This window comes from Hermetia illucens, chromosome 3 (assembly GCF_905115235.1).
Source record: "Hermetia illucens chromosome 3, iHerIll2.2.curated.20191125, whole genome shotgun sequence".
NCBI lineage: Eukaryota > Metazoa > Arthropoda > Insecta > Diptera > Stratiomyidae > Hermetia > Hermetia illucens.
Window position 1 is genome coordinate 153,703,760 of NC_051851.1, and position 17,438 is coordinate 153,721,197.

Below are 17,438 nucleotides of genomic sequence, written 5' to 3' on the forward strand. Positions count from 1 at the left end.
GGCTTCGCAGTACGTGACCCGCCGGCTGACGGTTGCTGTACAGTTTCCTCCGTATGTTGCTTGGCGTCTGCGCTCTTGCCCACTCTGCTCCGCTTCTTATCTTGTTCGACCTCGTCTTGAGATCGGTTGCGTTTTAGAGCGATGGGCTTCGCCTTCTGCTCGTCAGCCCGGCGTTTGCTGTTGTATTCATCAACAATCGCCTGGTATTTAGCGAGGTCTTTTTCATCCCGCTCGTCGACAGTACCGGCCTCCTTATTCTTGGCAATCTTACCGAGAATATGCATGGCCTTCTGGTACTGACTCTTGAGCAGAACACCCGTGGACCTTCGCTTCTTAGCCGGTTTCCGGCGACCGACATTCTTGTCGGTTTTCGCTTTCGAGGAATCCCCCGACGCTGAGGGCTTCGGGTCAGGAGTACTATGTCTGGTACTCGCTACACCCAGCCTGACGGTAGTGGGTTCCAGGCTGGAAGCCACTAGTCCGTCTGACGCCTCGCTCCGGGAGGTCGCTGCGATTGGTTTCAGCATAACGGTGCTACGGCTGGCACCGAGTGTACTGCTCCCAACGGCCACTGTCTCCTGGCTGGAGGCCAGCAGCTCGTCCTCCGATGATGCGCCTGGCATCATCGCCTCCTCTTCTATCGTCGTTTTGGTTTTTTTATTAATTGAGTCCATGTCTTGGTCCCACGAGTAGTCCGGGAAGAATGTCCACCCTGGCTGGCCCGGCCACCAGAGTAAGGGTCTTATTTGAAACTGAAGGTGCCCAAGGTATTCAGAGTTCGCATACTAAAGACCAAGCTCCCCATTGGCCACGCAGCCCTCGGCGTATGCTGTTCCACCTTGGCTTGGGGTCCTATTAGCACCTTCTCCGGTGCAGGGAGGACGATCCCCGGGCTGTTGCTTCAGTCCATCCCCCCGCCAGATCTACTTGCCCCTAACACATGACCAGCAGACAAGCAGATCCTCGTCAGTTGGATGAGCCTACTCCCAGCCCGGCCCTACACACTCTTGGCCCGCCCGAAGACGGTTTCCAGCGGCCACCACGCGGAGGTCGTGTGAGGACTTGCCTAATTATGCAACTTTAACCTGAAGCATAATCAGACCAGGCCGCCGAGTCTTCCAGACTCCTCCTTTCTGAGGGAAATCGTGGACAGTGGAACATAACATGCTCCGGGTCCTCAGGTGTGCAACTGCATTCAGGACACAAGGAAGAATCGTCCAGCCTGAATTGGTGCAGGTACTTCCTGTAACCGCCATGTCCTGACAGGCATTGGGTCAGATGGTAGTTAATCTCACCATGTCGTCGCTGGATCCACTCTTCAATACGGGGAATCAAAGTTTGGGTCCAGCGACCCCTCTGCGAGTCATCCCACCGTTTCTGCCACTTCTCCAGCGACTCCCGTCTTGCCGCCTTTCGGCGTTCTGCATCCTTTTCAAGAGGATTCATTTTCCTTGTCTCGTACAGGCAGCGTGTCTCACTTGCCAGAATGTCTATCGGGATCATTCCCGCAATAACACACGCTGGTGTTCGCCCTCTCATCTTCTTCATAACTATCCTGTACGCTGTTCCCCAGGGGCTTTGGTCTGCCTCTGTGCAAAGCTCCTCGAAGCATTCTCGCTTGCTGGTCCGTATAGCCTGCTTAAGCTTACCTCGAAGGTTCACACATGCTAGCCGTTTCTCGTCGAAGTCTGGTGTTGCTCTAGATCGTTGGCAGATCCTTCTAGCACGAAAACATGCATCCCGTAACACCGCGATCTCTTCATTCCACCAATAGTTTGAGCGCCTTTTTGCGAGAGCTCGTCGCCTAGGCATAGCAGCGTCGCATGCTCTTGTTATGCGTCCCATCATTTGCTCTACCTTTTCCGTAGCCGCACCACCGGGACTTTGGCCTCCCAATAGCATCTCTATGAATGCATCCTCCTCAAGCCCTTTCACGGACCAGCCCCGATTTCCAGCCTCACGGGAACACGTATCGACGCATGGCCCATATTCGATCTGGAGGAAAATCGCCTGGTGGTCGCTGTGAGTATAATGCCCACTGACAAACCATGTCATTCTCCTCGCCAATGTGGTACTCACATATGTCAGATCGACTATTGAGCCCGACCCTGTCCCACGAAAAGTGGAAACGTTTCCCGTGTTGGCAAGCACCAAATCTAGCTCCGCGAAAGCCTCGAGCAGGATACGGCCCCTGGCGTTCGTAGTGCGACTGCCCCAATCAACGGCCCACGCGTTGAAATCACCAGCTATGATCTTGGGGTTTCGACTTCTTGCATCCGAGACTAGCATACCTAGCATTCCTTCGAATTCTGTTATCGTCGCGCTTGGTGGAGCATAACAACTATATATATAGATACCAGCTATTTTTGCCCTGACGAATCCAACTTCTGGAAACTCCATCACTTCTTGAATGGCCTGATTTCCACACGCCCATATTGCCGCCTTGCCAGTTTCATCTGCAGTCCAGGCACCGCTCTTATTGTTGCGATAGGGCTCGCTGATTATGGCAGCTTCGATTCCCTTCTCATAGATGGTCTGCGAGAGAAGGTCTTGCGCTGCCTCGCAGTGGTTGAGGTTGATTTGTATCAACCTCATTTTTTTACTGCATTCAAGGCTCGCCTAAACACTGGGCATCTACTGCTGCCTGCAACGTGCCGACAGTCGACGCCCTTTTTTCCTTGCAGACCATGCATTCAGGCTCAGCCTTGCATTCCCTGAACATATGGCCTTCTCCCCCACATTTTCTGCAACATTTTGACCTGTCACAGTCACCGGTGCATTTCGGCGCTATGTGACCAAATTCCAGGCATCTAGGCGCTTCAGGATACCTGCTCCCTGAGTCGGCAAACGACCCAACCTATTTTTAGTTTCCCAGCCGCCAGCAGTTTGAACGCTGCTTCAGTTGGTAAGCTTACGGTTGCCGTTTGCATGCCTCCGTATGCCTTCCTCAGTCCCCTGATTGCGGAATCTTGCAAGCCAAGTGGTCCAAACTGCTTTTCTAAGGCGTCACGGATATCCTCCTTGGTCATGATTTCGTCAATGTCCTTACATTCTATGACAAGCTCCTGCTTTCTGGCCCGTACTTGAGCTTCTTCTCCTAAGGACTTCTCCACCTTGCCGAGGAAATTTTCCACCGTTTTGCCCGGAGACTTCTTCAGCTCCAGCATCAAGTCTCCTTCCTGGGAGCGTCTAATTCGGCTGACGTTTTCTCCAAGGTCCATCAGCTCAGGATCGGATTTGACCTTCCTAAGGATATCGGCGTAAGTCATATCCCCTTTTTTGGAGATGATGATTAATTCGGGCCGTAATTTTCTTTTCTGCGTCGTATTTTTCCTTCCGTCAACCTTGGTCCCTTTTGAAGGCTTTGCCTCCCTTGGGTCAATTGGAGCCGGCGCGGCAGTTTCCACGATGTTGGTAACTTTGTTTCCCTTGCCTTTTGCCGGTGAGAGGCCTTTTTGCCTTTTCGCGTCCTGTGAGGATCCGAAAGAATCGTTCGCGCACTCTCTACTCCTCTTTTCAAGTTTACCGCCTTTTGGATTTTGAGGAGGTGTCACTTGTGTTGCCTGGGTGACGCTTGATTTCTTCGAGGCGTTTTTTTCTTCCTTGGCATCATTGTATAGTACCCGAATGGTACGGACCATGTTTTTGATGGCCTGGTGCACGTTGTGTTTGTCCTTAATAAATTCAGACAACTCTACTATTTTACCTCCGAGTAAGGCAAACGATGATTCTTCCGGACTCTGACATAGCTCCTTCGCTTGGTTTTCACATTGGGCGCTTACGTACTTATTAGCCTTTCGAGAGCTTCCCTGATTTCCTTCCTTCATCAAGGTTGATTTCGGAGGAGATCGCACTATCGTCGAGCTTCTCTTAAATGGATCAACCACTAAGTCCTGCGACATGTTTCGACCAGGTGTAGTTACCCCGCTATGGGCTAATAACTGACCAGTTTGTGCCCCACCTTTTCTTGGGTTTTGAACAGGTGTTCTCGGGAGTGATGTACTCCTTTTAAATGCCTCTTTCTCCAGGCTATTTGTAGTATTTGATGCTACGGTGACCAAGTAATCCACCACCGAGGCACTGCAGTCGAGGGATATCGACGGCCGGGAGCCTGCTTTCCCACTCCCAAAAGCCGCCGGTACTGGATTTCCGAAGCCCTGCACCGTAACTTTATTCTCCTTCTGTCCTCCATGTTTGGTTTTATTTCCGGGTATCCTTCCTATAGCCAATTTTTATCCACGGGCGGGCGTTTACTTCCCACCTACCCGGCCTGCGCATAAGCATGCCCATACACGCACACCTCCAAATGCGTATATGTACATATTCCTACGCATCCGCCGAGCATTCCCTTATCCGCACGAAGGGACGCGCCTGATGGGAGATTTGGCAACTCCGCACAGGTCTGTCTGTCTGTCTGTCCGTCTGTCTGTTTGTCCGTCATACGCATTTTACGCTCACACATACAGTGAGTTACATCCTTTTACGCTGAATTTAAGGGGGGTCCCCATACATGCAAAAGCGGGTGTAAAATTTTTTTTCATCAAATATCGCCATGGGGGGTATCAAATTAAAGGTCTTAATTAGTACTTTTCGAAGCCAGTCTTAGTTTTGACATTTCTTGGAAACGTGGGGAGTGCGGGGGGTTGAAAGTGATCATTTCTTTAAGCGGGCCATTCGCAGAAACTACCAAACCGAAAAATCTGAAAAAAATCCTTAGGCTGCTACTATATGGTACCTTGGCTCAGAAATACCTTTCATACCGATATCTGTTCAAAGAAAGTTAATAATAGTATGTTACTATATTTTTTTGTAATTGGCTGGAAACCCCCCTTGAATTCATCCTAGCAGGCACGAAATTTGGCAGTGCTGTAGGCTATAATGTAGAGCATGACCATGCCAAGTTTGATGGAAATCGCACTATTACTAACAAATTTATAATACGTCGAAGTTGTTGCTTCTTTGAAAATTGAAGACTATCAATGTCAATATCACCCGAAAGTGGACATATGCATATATTACGTGCTACGTACTAAGAAATACACAAAACCTTTCGTATCTGAAGCGTCCAGCTTCCGGTTTCCCTACTTGTTTTATCTTTACTTTCTTACTTTTATTTTTTTTTTACCACCACTTTTTCTGATTTAAGGACTCGCTCTTCACCTCCATCTCTCCAACCTTACAACTCTCACACGAGGGGCGTCCTCCAATATGATGGCCTGAGGATGCCAGGGCAGGGCCGGCACCTAAAAGGCTGCGCCTCATAGTCCATCTGTAGCAGAAGAAGCATCGATTGAGGATGCGATCCGTTGGAGATTTAAGGTTGATCATGGTATTCGGATTCCGAGTTTTATAGCACCATCCGCGCGGTCAAGCCGTTATTTTTTTTTGTTTGAATTCAATTTCAATTTAGCTCACGTGTTCATTATTGGACTGGTGCACGCGAAGTCCCGGGACAGGTGAAATTTTGTTAAATTATACGTGAGGGAGCGAAGTGCTCAAAAGATCTACCCCCACACACATTCCCGAACCTGGTTAGCAGCGAGGTAGACAAGCGCTTGTCGACGAAACACTTTGATGGAGCTTCAGTATTTGCGGGCGGACTTTCACAGCCACGGATAGCTCTCCCCTCTTTGTCGTCTCCAGGCACTAAGTACGGTCCTCTTTTTACCATCACAAATCACATTAAGTCAATACAAACTAATTCCTGAGAATCCTCCAAATTTTTCCTGATAATAATAGGAAACCTTTCCTTATATGTGCTCCCACTTGTAAAATCCACCCCAACTACTCTTTCTATTCTCCCCGCTGATTTATTTGCAACCCATATTCTTCGTGGCATTTCTCTCTCTTTCCTCCTTCTCTCTTAACTTCCGATAGGTAAATATTATCAATTTTTTGACCTTTGAGACGAACAATATCATCCGCCAAACGAGTCCTTTATTTTGCATAATTTTTCACATTGTGGGTCCATAGCATATCCTTGTGGGGCAGCGCGATTTTTAACTAAATCGTAACACCAAAAAAGTTCTTCATTTCACACCGCTTTCATAAGCGTTTTCTAAAAATTTTTGTAGATCGTTTGTTTCCGGTGGAACTGCTGCCCCTCTCCTACCGTTAGCAAAGTCTTCTTGCTCGTGCAGTACCTCCATGGTATTACTAGTCTGATGACCTATTTTAAGGTACTTGTAGTATTGGTTTTCAGCGCCGCTTCAGAGAGAGAGAGAGCCTATTCTTACGCTGCAAACCGCAAGAGTTGTACTGGTTCTACTGATGAACAGGTGGTTTCGATACGCTTTCCTGGGACCCTTAACACTTGCCATTTGAGCAGTCTGAAATACTTCGGAGATATTCTCTTTTGTAATGACTTTGCATTGAGTGACATTCTCCTATCTTTTGGACTTTACATCAGACTGCTTGTCTATCAAGGCTTCTCTATCCTGCGGAAAAAAACTTCCTACTATATTACCGGGAGACCTCTTAAAATCCAGCATCATATCTCCTTTATGGGGCCACCTGATTCGACTTAAATTTTCTCCGAGGTTTACCAACTCCAGAGCTTTGTTTATCTTTTTCAGCGGGTTTAACGCCGTCTCATCAGCTTCGGTTACCTTTAAATCCACTCTGATTTATCCGCTGAGAGAAGTTTTTCATTTTGAAGATCGAGACAGAAATCGTTTGTTCGCTTCAAACTGCCGCTTATGACTCTTTCGCCCTTGGATTTTTTTAATTTTAAAGAAGGATTAGTTGCGTCGTTTGTTCGGCTTTCCCCAAAGAATCTGGAATTACTACGCCGCCATAAATTTAATTCGAATAAATTCTTCAATTTGCGATTAGACCAGTTTGTGGAAGATGCCGGTCATTGGAGAGACAAAAAATAGTAGTCTTTTGGCTCAGTTGGAAACCAATTGCTACTTGATATGCGGTATGTTAATGAGGACGATCAGGTCATACATAAGTTAACCGTTGGGTGAAGGGGGCTATTTACAATTCTAGGATTTTTAAAAGGGGTTGTTTTTTAACATCTCCAAGGTTACTAAACTAGGCTTTTGCGAAAGTTAGGAATTTTGGAGTCATGTCTTATCGGCCCACATTGGGCGCCGGTTTTCATTGACTCACATGGGGTTCTATTCGGAAGAAGCAATACTTGTGAAGACTAACTAATGTTTACGTCAATTCTTCTCATACCATATTGGGAACCCGTTGGGGAGTTCCGTTCCCACGTACTCGAGGAGGGCGATCAGACCCGAGTCTGCAATGGACTCATCTGAAGTGGCTCTGCCACGAAGCCTCACCGGAGGTTATCTGGTACCATGGGAACCGGGATGGCTCTGTGAGAGCATATGCTCCAGGAGAATCCCTGGAGGATGTGTTCTCGACCCAGTTATTTGCAGTTGGCCCCCTAGTGGGAGTTTCATGGTGGTTGTAGTTATGCTTACATCGCGGGCAGAGCTCCTCGGAGCTCGAGCGTGGAATTGCGCTGTACAACTCGGATGCTGTACTCCTTAGTTGCGGCAGAGGTGTTAGATAGGCCTCGCATCCACTGGTATGAATGCTGAGCCTGCACGCAGTATAAACCAGGACCGCTGTGATTGCATGGCGGGGCTTTAATTGTGGTCCCGAAATAAATCCGTGTCCGAAGAGGACCGTGGGATTATTCACGGCAGGTACTCACGTTAAATCCCCAGGACTTACATACCATATTGGGAGTCATTTTAACGGTGCCAACCGTTTGCAAAAATTACAAATTTTCCAATGTTCCACAATCATTGCATCCTAAAAATGAGCCGAGTTATTTTCTTTCATCCGCACATTGGGCGCCATTTGTAATTTGTTTTTACAAAGGATCTGCTTTAACATTGATCCTATAGCAAAATGTTTCCTGACTTTTGTATTCAATCTTTTAAGTACTTCGCGTATCTAACTTTTACATTCCTAAAAAGGCCTCACTTGACTAGTTCAGCGTTGGTCATCTCTCCAAGTGTATCAATTGTCTCACAGCATCAGCACCTGTGCCACACATAGTGAGCCTGAATTCGTTATGTTATGTAAAATCTAACTTACCTCGATACAAATAACTAGTTCCACTCCGTTTTTGGTCACCATTGGCAGCACGCCATCCCATGCTCATTTTTTTACAATGGAACCAAGAAAAGACAAAACATAGAGACACCGGCATCAATCGAAAGCAAAAGTTCGATAACCTTCTTGCATGCCTCGCGGTTGATATGCCACAACCAGTTGGCATCGATTCAAAAAAATTACTATTGCATAATGGAAGCATAAGTAAACCATGCCGGCAATTGGGCGTACGGTGGAGCTAGAGACCTCAGGAAACCACTTTTCCAAGATCGAAGAACCATGAAATCGGTAGAATACGAGTATGGCTGGTAAACAAAAGATATTGCTTCAATGGATGGAGATTCAGATTCGTTCAATTAAGCTCCAGGCAGTACTTTATGAATAGTTGTTGGAGCGAACAGATACTCTTGCAACAGCTTGGGCAATCATCCTCGGTTTTAGATCCAAATAGAAAGTAACGTCCGGTTCTTGTAGGGATCTTTCCTAAAGTCCTAAAGAGGACCTAATTTGAACCTTCTTGGTTTTTACTCAAGCACCTGCACTGGGTCTTGATAAGTGCGCAAATACCCACCGGACCATGTGAAGATGCAAAGAATCTAAACTAGAAAAGCTACTTTTTTTCTGGAAGGTCAAACCACCTCAAAAAAACTCTGAAAATGCCGCCTCATTTCAGCTAGTTTTCTCGTGCTATTCTGACAATTGCTAACGATGAAGTATGGGGGACCCTCCAATTTACAAGCCACTGCACAAGACCCTATAGCCTGCATGCCTGGTCAGACCGACAGATAGTACGTCTCACGTGATTGCCTGTTGCAGAAAAAAGTTCATGTAAGGCTGCGACTACAATGTTCAGTGAAAACCAGCAGTTTACCTTGGGCATAGTTACATACATAATTGAATGCGCTGCCCATGTGCTGTACTGCGCCACCGACTTTCTGAGCTTTTTCTGAACAAGTGGTTAGAAATGCAAAAAGTGTTTATTCCGGCATTATTAGGTTATTTTGATTTTATAATTATCAACGCAATTTTTATTGTTTGCATACATATTTCGTTGTGGGTTGATTGGGCCGTGCTCGCATCAAATGAGTTGCTGATTTCCGCGCTTCCAAGGAATGGCGGCTACCGGGCATAATAACAACCTGGAAATCAGTGATGCAGATAGTTTTGGCAATAAAACATTTGTATGCAGTTAGAGACATTACATAGGAAGTGAAAACGTAAGTCATGGGCTACTGGAAGTCAGGAAAGGTTGCTGTAAGTTGACAGATTCGGATGGGTCCAAAAATACTGTAATTGAATCAATGCCGAAAGATGCAATTACTGGATTTCGGAAGAGGTTAAAGTAGCTCTTGAAGCATTGTCATATGCATTTGATGATTGTCAAATGAGCTTCTGTAGTATTTATTTGGATAATTGAAAGTTGGGCTCGAGATTTATCAACAACCATAAAAAATTAACTCAAAACCACTTAGACAAGAGGAAGCTCCTTTCATTTGAAGCTGCCTGAAGTTGCTTGTCATTCGCACCTTGGTAGGGGTATTTGTAGTTCGTTGAAATGTGTTTGAACTCTCTCAGGACTTTCCGAGACTCCCGTCCTTCTACTGTTCTCCCCTACGTGCTCTTGGGGCGAGCCACTAGTCGGCCATCTTGGGAGAGTGGGTTTCACTCCATGGCGTAGCCAGTAATGGAATTGTCGCCCTTCCTTATTGTGTGGCATATGCATAGTATACCTGCGTCCTAGGTAGTAGCCTTGAGAAAGCTTCTCGGTGAAGAGCGGACCGCGAGTAACCGGTACACGTCGCGACACTCTGGAAGTCTCCGGAGCCGTCGACAACGACGTCGACGGGGTGATGTGATCGTAGCTAGGCCAAGGTGGTAGGTGTGACGTATATCAGGATCCAGCCCCTTCGGGGGCCTAGTCGGATAGTGTGCAGTGACCAGTGTTAGTAGACGGTATTGCCCCGAACAAGCGCTACTTCGTCCGTGAAGTCAGGGATCAGCTAAGCGTAGGTCAGGCCTCAGGGAACTGGGGTAGAGGCTGTATCCCCGAGGGTGCACCCATTCCTGACTGTTGCGGCTCACTCCCTTGCATACGGTGCGCTGGTTAGTTTTCCATGGAGAATAAACATAAATTTAAAAAAATCGACGAAACAACAGGGAAGGAGGAAGTGCTGACTGCATTTGGGCGCAGCGCAAAAATGCGTCGTTCACTGCAGCGATCAGCGAAAGAGGCAGCAAAGGCTGACATACCCGATGTGATAGCGGGGCGCCCAAACAAAGAGGAAGCCTTACCAAGTGGCGCGACTGATGGTACGGAGATGGCAACTCCAATACCTCGTAGTGCCCCTGTTCCTGAGCCGAGTCGAAGTTCGGTCGACCGTCCTAGCTAGAGCCAAAAAGAAAGGGCTCATCAGGAAATGCGCAGTAGTGGTGAAGCGTATGCAACGTTCCTCCAGAGGAACGTCAGCAAAGGCGTCAACGGCTGATGGAACTGGAGGTACTATTGGACCGCAGCTCGTTCTATAGGCGTGGAGAACAGCGGAAAACGATTGGAGAGCAGGACCGCAGATAGCCCATTGCAAAACGAACTGGGAAAAAAGCGGAAAGAGGACGAGGTGACTGAAGGAGACTTTATCGAAGTAGTTTCCGGGGCCCAAAAAAGAAGGCGAAGAAGGAAAAAAGGAAACAACTGACTACGCCGCCAGAGACACGTCTGTCCAAAGACAAGGAGGCTGCCAACCAAAAGCCAGGAGCAGAAAAGACGAGGAAATGAAAAAGGACTAGACCGTCGGCTGTGCTCATTAAGCCGACGGAAGGCAAGACATTCACAGAAGTCCTTAGTGAAATCCGCTGCAGGATGAAACCCGAAGACAACGGAGCAGAGGTGTCTTCCATACGGAAAACGAGGAGTGGCGAAGTTCTCGTCGAACTGAGCCCAAAGACGACTAACAAGAGTACGTTCTGCGAAGCGGTCAAGGGGTTATTGGGGGAGAAGTCTCTTGTTTCAAGCCTAGAGCCCATGTGCTCTTTAGAAATCCGGGATCTTGACTGCCTCACAGAAAAGGTCGAAGTGGAGGAGGCGATAAAGCGTGAATGTCCAGAGGTCACCAATGCCCGAGTAGGTATCACCTCTGTAAATACTTGCAGCGAGAGAGTCAAAACTTGATGGGTAGTATGCAGCGTGCAAATGCGAATAGTCCTCACCAAGTACTACAGGTGTCTGGACTATGGACACACGTCAGCAGCATGAAAGAGACCGGACAGGAGGACAACATGCCGGAGATGTGGCCTCCAGTGAAAGCGAAAGTTGAGTTATCTGCAGGGATCGTGGCGCATCTGATGAGAGCGTCGCACACACTGTGGACTCGGGACGGTGTCCAATCTTCAGGGCGGAATTGGAAAGGGCTAGGGTGCGAACGGCATGATCCTCATTTTACAAATTAACATGCACCGGAGTACAACCGCTCACCAGTTGCTAGCACAGTTCGCTGCCGAAGTAAATGCTGATCTAGTGCTCATTAGCGAGCAGTACTAAAACAAGGACCCGTCCTCATGGCATCTCGACTTATCGGGCACCGCTGACATTTAGGTTCGGGACGACGTTCGACTTCGTGTTCTTGCCGAAGGCCGAGGGAACGAGTTTGTCTGGATCTAGTGTTTAGGGATAACGTTTTTTAGCGTTACCTGACGTCGAATAAGACGACGCCGGACTTTCGGCATCGCAACTGACACCGTCGTAAATTCCGTGATAAACCTGATAACGACAGCATGTGATGCTCCACGTACTAGTGGACGGCAGAAATTGCCAACCTACAGAGGGAGTATCATAAGCTCCGCCGTTTAGCACAACGTTTGCGTGCCAACGAGGAGGCATGCGCCATAAATGCAAAGTATAGATCAGCAAAAAGCAGACTCCGCAGCGCGATAAATAAAAGCAAAACGGCTGGCAGAATCTGGTCAACGAGGTGAATGAGGACCCGGGGGGACTTGTCTGTAAGCTTGTCACCCGGAAAATCGGGGCTCTGCAGAAGCCCTACACACTAAATACCGATCAAATGGATCACACTGTACGGGCATTATTCCCCAGACATCCTGTATGGGTTGATGCTTGGTGCGTTCAACGCTTGCTTGAAGGAGGGCATTTTTGATTGTCGCTAAAATGTGCCAGACTCACGCTGATCAGCAAGGGAACAAGAGACGCGGAGCTGCCCTCTGCTTACCGACCGCTATGTATGCTTGATACGGCCGAGAGAGTGTTCGAAAAGTTCATCAAGAGTAGAGTCGCTAAAGCGATCCGCGCCGGGAACTTATCCCCAAGGCATTTCGGGACGCGAACAGGGAGATCCACAGTGTTATGGAGGTCGTGGATGCGGTTCATCGACCCGGGCACATAGCGGCCGATGTCAAAAATGCCTTTAATTCCGTAAGGTGGATGGAGGAGGATGGAAATCACGTCGGGTGTAGCACATTGATCCATCCTAGGGCGGGACCTCTGGGACGCTTCCTACGATAGTCTACTGAGACTCAATATGCTCGAATCGAAATAATCGGTTATGCAGACGACGTTCCGACACTTGTTGCCACAAGCACTGTTGAACAGGCGCAAAGCAGACTTGGGATATTCATGCGGCGGATAAGCAGATGGATGATTGGGCAACCCAAATAGTCATCTTGACCAGAAAGAGAATCCCGACTCTGGGTCCCATATCGATCTGCGAGTTGACTATAGAGTCAAAACCAGCGGTTAAATACCTTGGTTTAGTGCTCGACTCGAAGATGAGCTTCTTTAAAGAAATCTCGGTCTTGAGTCGGCTAATGGCGAATGTTGGGGGCCGGTTATGCTCTATGACGCGGAAGTATGGACGGATGCCCTTGATAAGGAGGTGCTGCTCAAGTGCAGAGACAGGGAGCTTTGCGAGTGGCGTCTGCTTATCGCACCGTCTCAGAACCGACCGTGATGTTGATCGCAGGAGTGATCCCCGTTGTCATCGTTACCAAGGATCGTAAAGCTATCTGCCGCCGTAATGGCGAAAACTTAAGAGAGATGGTTGCCCTTGAAGAACGTCAACGCACCCTTAGTGAGTGACAACTCTCTTGGCAAAATGAGCCACGAGGTTGATGGGCTGCGCGGCTCATCGGGTAGACCCATGGTTGAACCGAACGCACAGCGAAATTGAGTACTTCCTTATCCAATTTCTACGCGTGCATGGAGGTTTCCAGTCTTACCTGCATAAGATTGGGGGTTCGGCAATGGAATGGCGGACGACGCTGAACACACCTTTTTCTCTTGTGAAAGGTGAGGCGGCTTTCGTCAGCAGCTTTCTGTAGACACAGGGGAGCTCTCTCCAGACAGAGAGATTGTGAAGAGTACTGGCAGTTGGAGCCGAGTTGTGCATTATGTTCGGACTCTTCTTAATGGGAAGAAGGTTGAATTCGACGGGTGAAGGGACCGGATGGCAAGGGTTTCCCTGTACTAATAACACCCTCCTTCCTCTCCCCTCCTGTTGGTGTTAGGGATTCCATGACTTGAAGGCTCCCAAAACCGTGAGAGCGGGAGGGCTAACCTGAAATAATGTATCAAACGGTTTCAGGCTAGTTCTTTGATGATAAGGAGGTGTTTAGTTGGTAGTCCGACAGGGTACTGTCGCGGGAGTCCAACACTCTGTGCGTAAACGCATTCACCTACCCTACTCCCCTGGAGCTATGAGAAACTTATTATCATATAAATGTACTACCTAAGGCGGTCATTAGTTCCAAGTTCATTGCTAGCGCTATGTTGGAAAAAGCTCTCTTGCTAATATATCGTTATAAAGTCGCTAATAATCACCTCCGTCCAACTGTAATAACAAGCATATGCATCTTCAGCTTAACTCAACTCAATTTCCATAAATATTATCTGAAAATACACCCAAAAAATATCTGCAGTCTGCAAGGTTACCGAAGTGCTTATCTAATAAGCATTGGCTACATGCTATGGTATTTTTAGTTTATTACTATAGACATGAGTGGTTTGTATATCTTTTTCGTATATTTGCTTCGCATAAAGGTCAATATCTCAACCTTCCTCTTTTAATTAATACTAGACCTTGTCTACAGCAATAGATAAGTTTACAACATTATTAGATCACAAAACGGCAACAGACTTTGTCTTCTCTAGAAAATAAAGTAGTGACCACTTGTCCGACCGTTAACGGAAAATACCGCCGATGGGCGTGAAGGGTCAAAATTGGACACACTGGCGAACTAGGATGTGGGTCGAGATGGCGAGCATGCGGGAGGGGTTTGGGAAAAGAAGCTAGGATTGGCGCTGGGGATGGGTGCTTGCAAACTGGGATGCGGAGTAGTTGCCAGTGTAGAAGATTAGTCTACCATCGGGGTCGGGGTCTGGAGAGATACGAGAATCTGAGGGAACATATGAGTTTGCAGAAGATTCTCTTCGACGATCTCTGCATGGCCTGGGAGATAAGGGGATTAGGATGGGATAAACATTTATTGGGGAATTTGAGGGCATCACGGGCTACGACGGCGTCGATTGCGGGGCGTTTGACAGGAGTCGTAGAGGATCTGGTTGGAGATGTATTTGGAGCGGTCTTCGTTTTTGTAGGTATTGGAACACTGGCATAGGATTCTGCGTTCGTTGAGTCGGAGTCGTTCGATTTGAGTGGAGGAACTGCCGGACCAGAAGATGAAGCCGAAAATGAGGAGAGGACGGATAAGCTGTTTATTTTGTATTTCAGAATTGGGTAAAAGGATTTGAAGGCACCAGTTGCACAGCTTGGTGTCTTCGTGATAAGTGGGAGGTGGGATAGACGGTAATTTATAGTCACTCCAAGGTAGGTGACTTCATTTACGGTTGGGATTGGGGCGTTGTGGGTTTTCAGGGATAGGGTTGATATGTTCCTCCTTATTTTCGGCGTCATCCTTGAGTTCCCGTAGAATACAATAATCTCACATTTCTGTGGGTTTAGGGAAAGTTTCCAGCGGGTGAAATACTGGTAAAGCTCGTCCAAATAGGAATCCAGGCGGGCTTCACCGGACGGAATGTTTCTAGTGGAGGTGTAAAGAATGAGGTCATCCGCGTATTGGAGGATTCGAATTGGGTTTGAGGTTGGTTTGGGTAGGTTTGCGGGGAACAGGGAGAAGAGGGTAGCAGAGAGGACTGATCGCTGAAGGATACCAGCCGAACTTGAATAAGGAGGAGAGAGGTGTTTTTGGAGTTGGACTTGGGATTTCGGCTCGTCAATAAAGCTAACAATTACCTTGCAGAGGTGCGGATGGAGTCGAAAGCCTTCTTTATGTCGAGGAGCCATACTGTGGTCGGCGCGTTCCGATTGAGATCCAGGAGAACGCACAATTTGAGCACGAGGAACGCATGCTCAACCCCGTGTTTGGGTCGGTTGGCGAATTGAAAATCGGGGAGTGAATGTCACAGTGCTGGTCGATGATGGCTTTTATGGTCCACTCGAAGATCTTGGTGGAGGATGAAAAGATAGAGATAGGCCTGTAGCTATCGGGTTTTAGAGGATTCTAGTTCTTTTTTAGGATAGGAAACATCCAACCACTCTTCCAATCTGTTGGGAAGTGGGCATCGATCATTTGCGCATTTTCTCATGGAACATGCGTTCACCGTACAAAGATGGAACTGCCAAGCAGCTAGCCGATACCCTGTCTCAATATAGCGCTAATGTAACGTCATTGCAGGAGATGCTTTGGACAGGGACTGGTTTCCTGGAGAAAAGTCGCTACACCATATATTATAGTGGTCATCCAGTAAAGCATGTGCTCGGAGTAGGTTTTTTAGTCAGCCTAAACATGAAACCTGCTGTTATCGGCTTTGAAAACATAAGCGGAAGGCTATGCACTCTGCGTTTGCGAGGCAAGTTTAGAAATATAAGCCTCATAAACGTTCACGCTCCTACAGAGGAGACTGCAGAGTCGGAGAAAGATACCTTCTACGTTGGCTCCCATAGCTTAGTACATCAAAATACAAATGATAACGGACTGCGGATTATTCAATTAGCAGTTTCACACGAAATAGTTGTTGGAAGTACCTAGTTTGCGCGGAAAGCGGTCTACAAACAAACGTGGGCCTCTCCAGACGGGACCACCTTCAACCAAATTAACCACGTTTTGATCGAACGCCGCCACCTCTCAACCTTGATGAACATATAGGGGGGCCAATATAGACTCGGATCACTATCTCGTTGCATTGGGGCTCTGAGTTCGAATAACAACACCACCCAGAATCCCATCTGACAATCAGGTGAGCGTTAACACTGAGACCATCCACAACACAGCCCTCCGCAACACTTATAAGAGGGAAATGGATTCCGCAATAACCGCAGAGATCCTGGAGATGAAGCATCAACAAATGATCTTCACAATCACCTGAAGAACGTTATCATAAATACACCCACAAACATACTTGGCCCCAGCTACAAATAGAGTCGGAACAGCTGGTTTGACGATGAATATAAGCTAGCAACGGAACGGAAGAATGCTGCATACCGAGTAATGTTGCATTCTCAAGGAACGCGGGCACGCACAGAGACTTATCACGAACTCCGCCGAACGGAGAAGCGACTTCATAGACGGAAAAAGGAAGCCTGGGAGAACCAACAAGTCTGTGAACTCAAAAAGTACAGGGAGCAACCGCACCAGACACGCAAGTTTTACCAACAAGTCAGCAGGATGAAGCCTTATACACCTCGATGCTCATCCTGCCAAGACAATTAGGGAAATCTGATTTCCGACAGAATGGCCATATTGGAGCGATGGGTTGAATACTTTGATGAACTACTGAACTACCAGAACATCGACGAGTTGGAGATCCCGCCAACTAAAGACGACCAACAAATATTGCCACCACCAAGTATAGAAGAAACAGTTCGTGCAATTCATCGGCTTAAAAATCATAAGTCGCCAGGAGCCAATGGAATTACAGCCAAATTGGTTAAATATGAAGGCGACCCATTACACCAAGTGGTTAATCAACTTGTGCTCAAGGTGTGGGACAACGAATCAATGCCTGACGACAGACAGAGAGGCATTATTTGTCTCAAACATAAAAAGGGAGATATCACACAGTGCAGCAATTATAGAGGTATCACGTTGCTGAGTACCATCTATAAGATATTCTCCGCTATCTTGCTAGGCCGGATAGTCCCATACGCCCAGAACATCATTAGCCCATAGCAAAGAGGCTTCACTCCAGGCAAATTAGCAACAGATCAGATTTTCTCTCTGCAGCAATCGATGGAAAAACTGTTGGAATATGGACATCAGTTTCACCATCTTTTCATCGACTTTAAAGCCGCCTGTGATAGTATAGCTAGGGTAAAACTGTACACGGTCTTGAG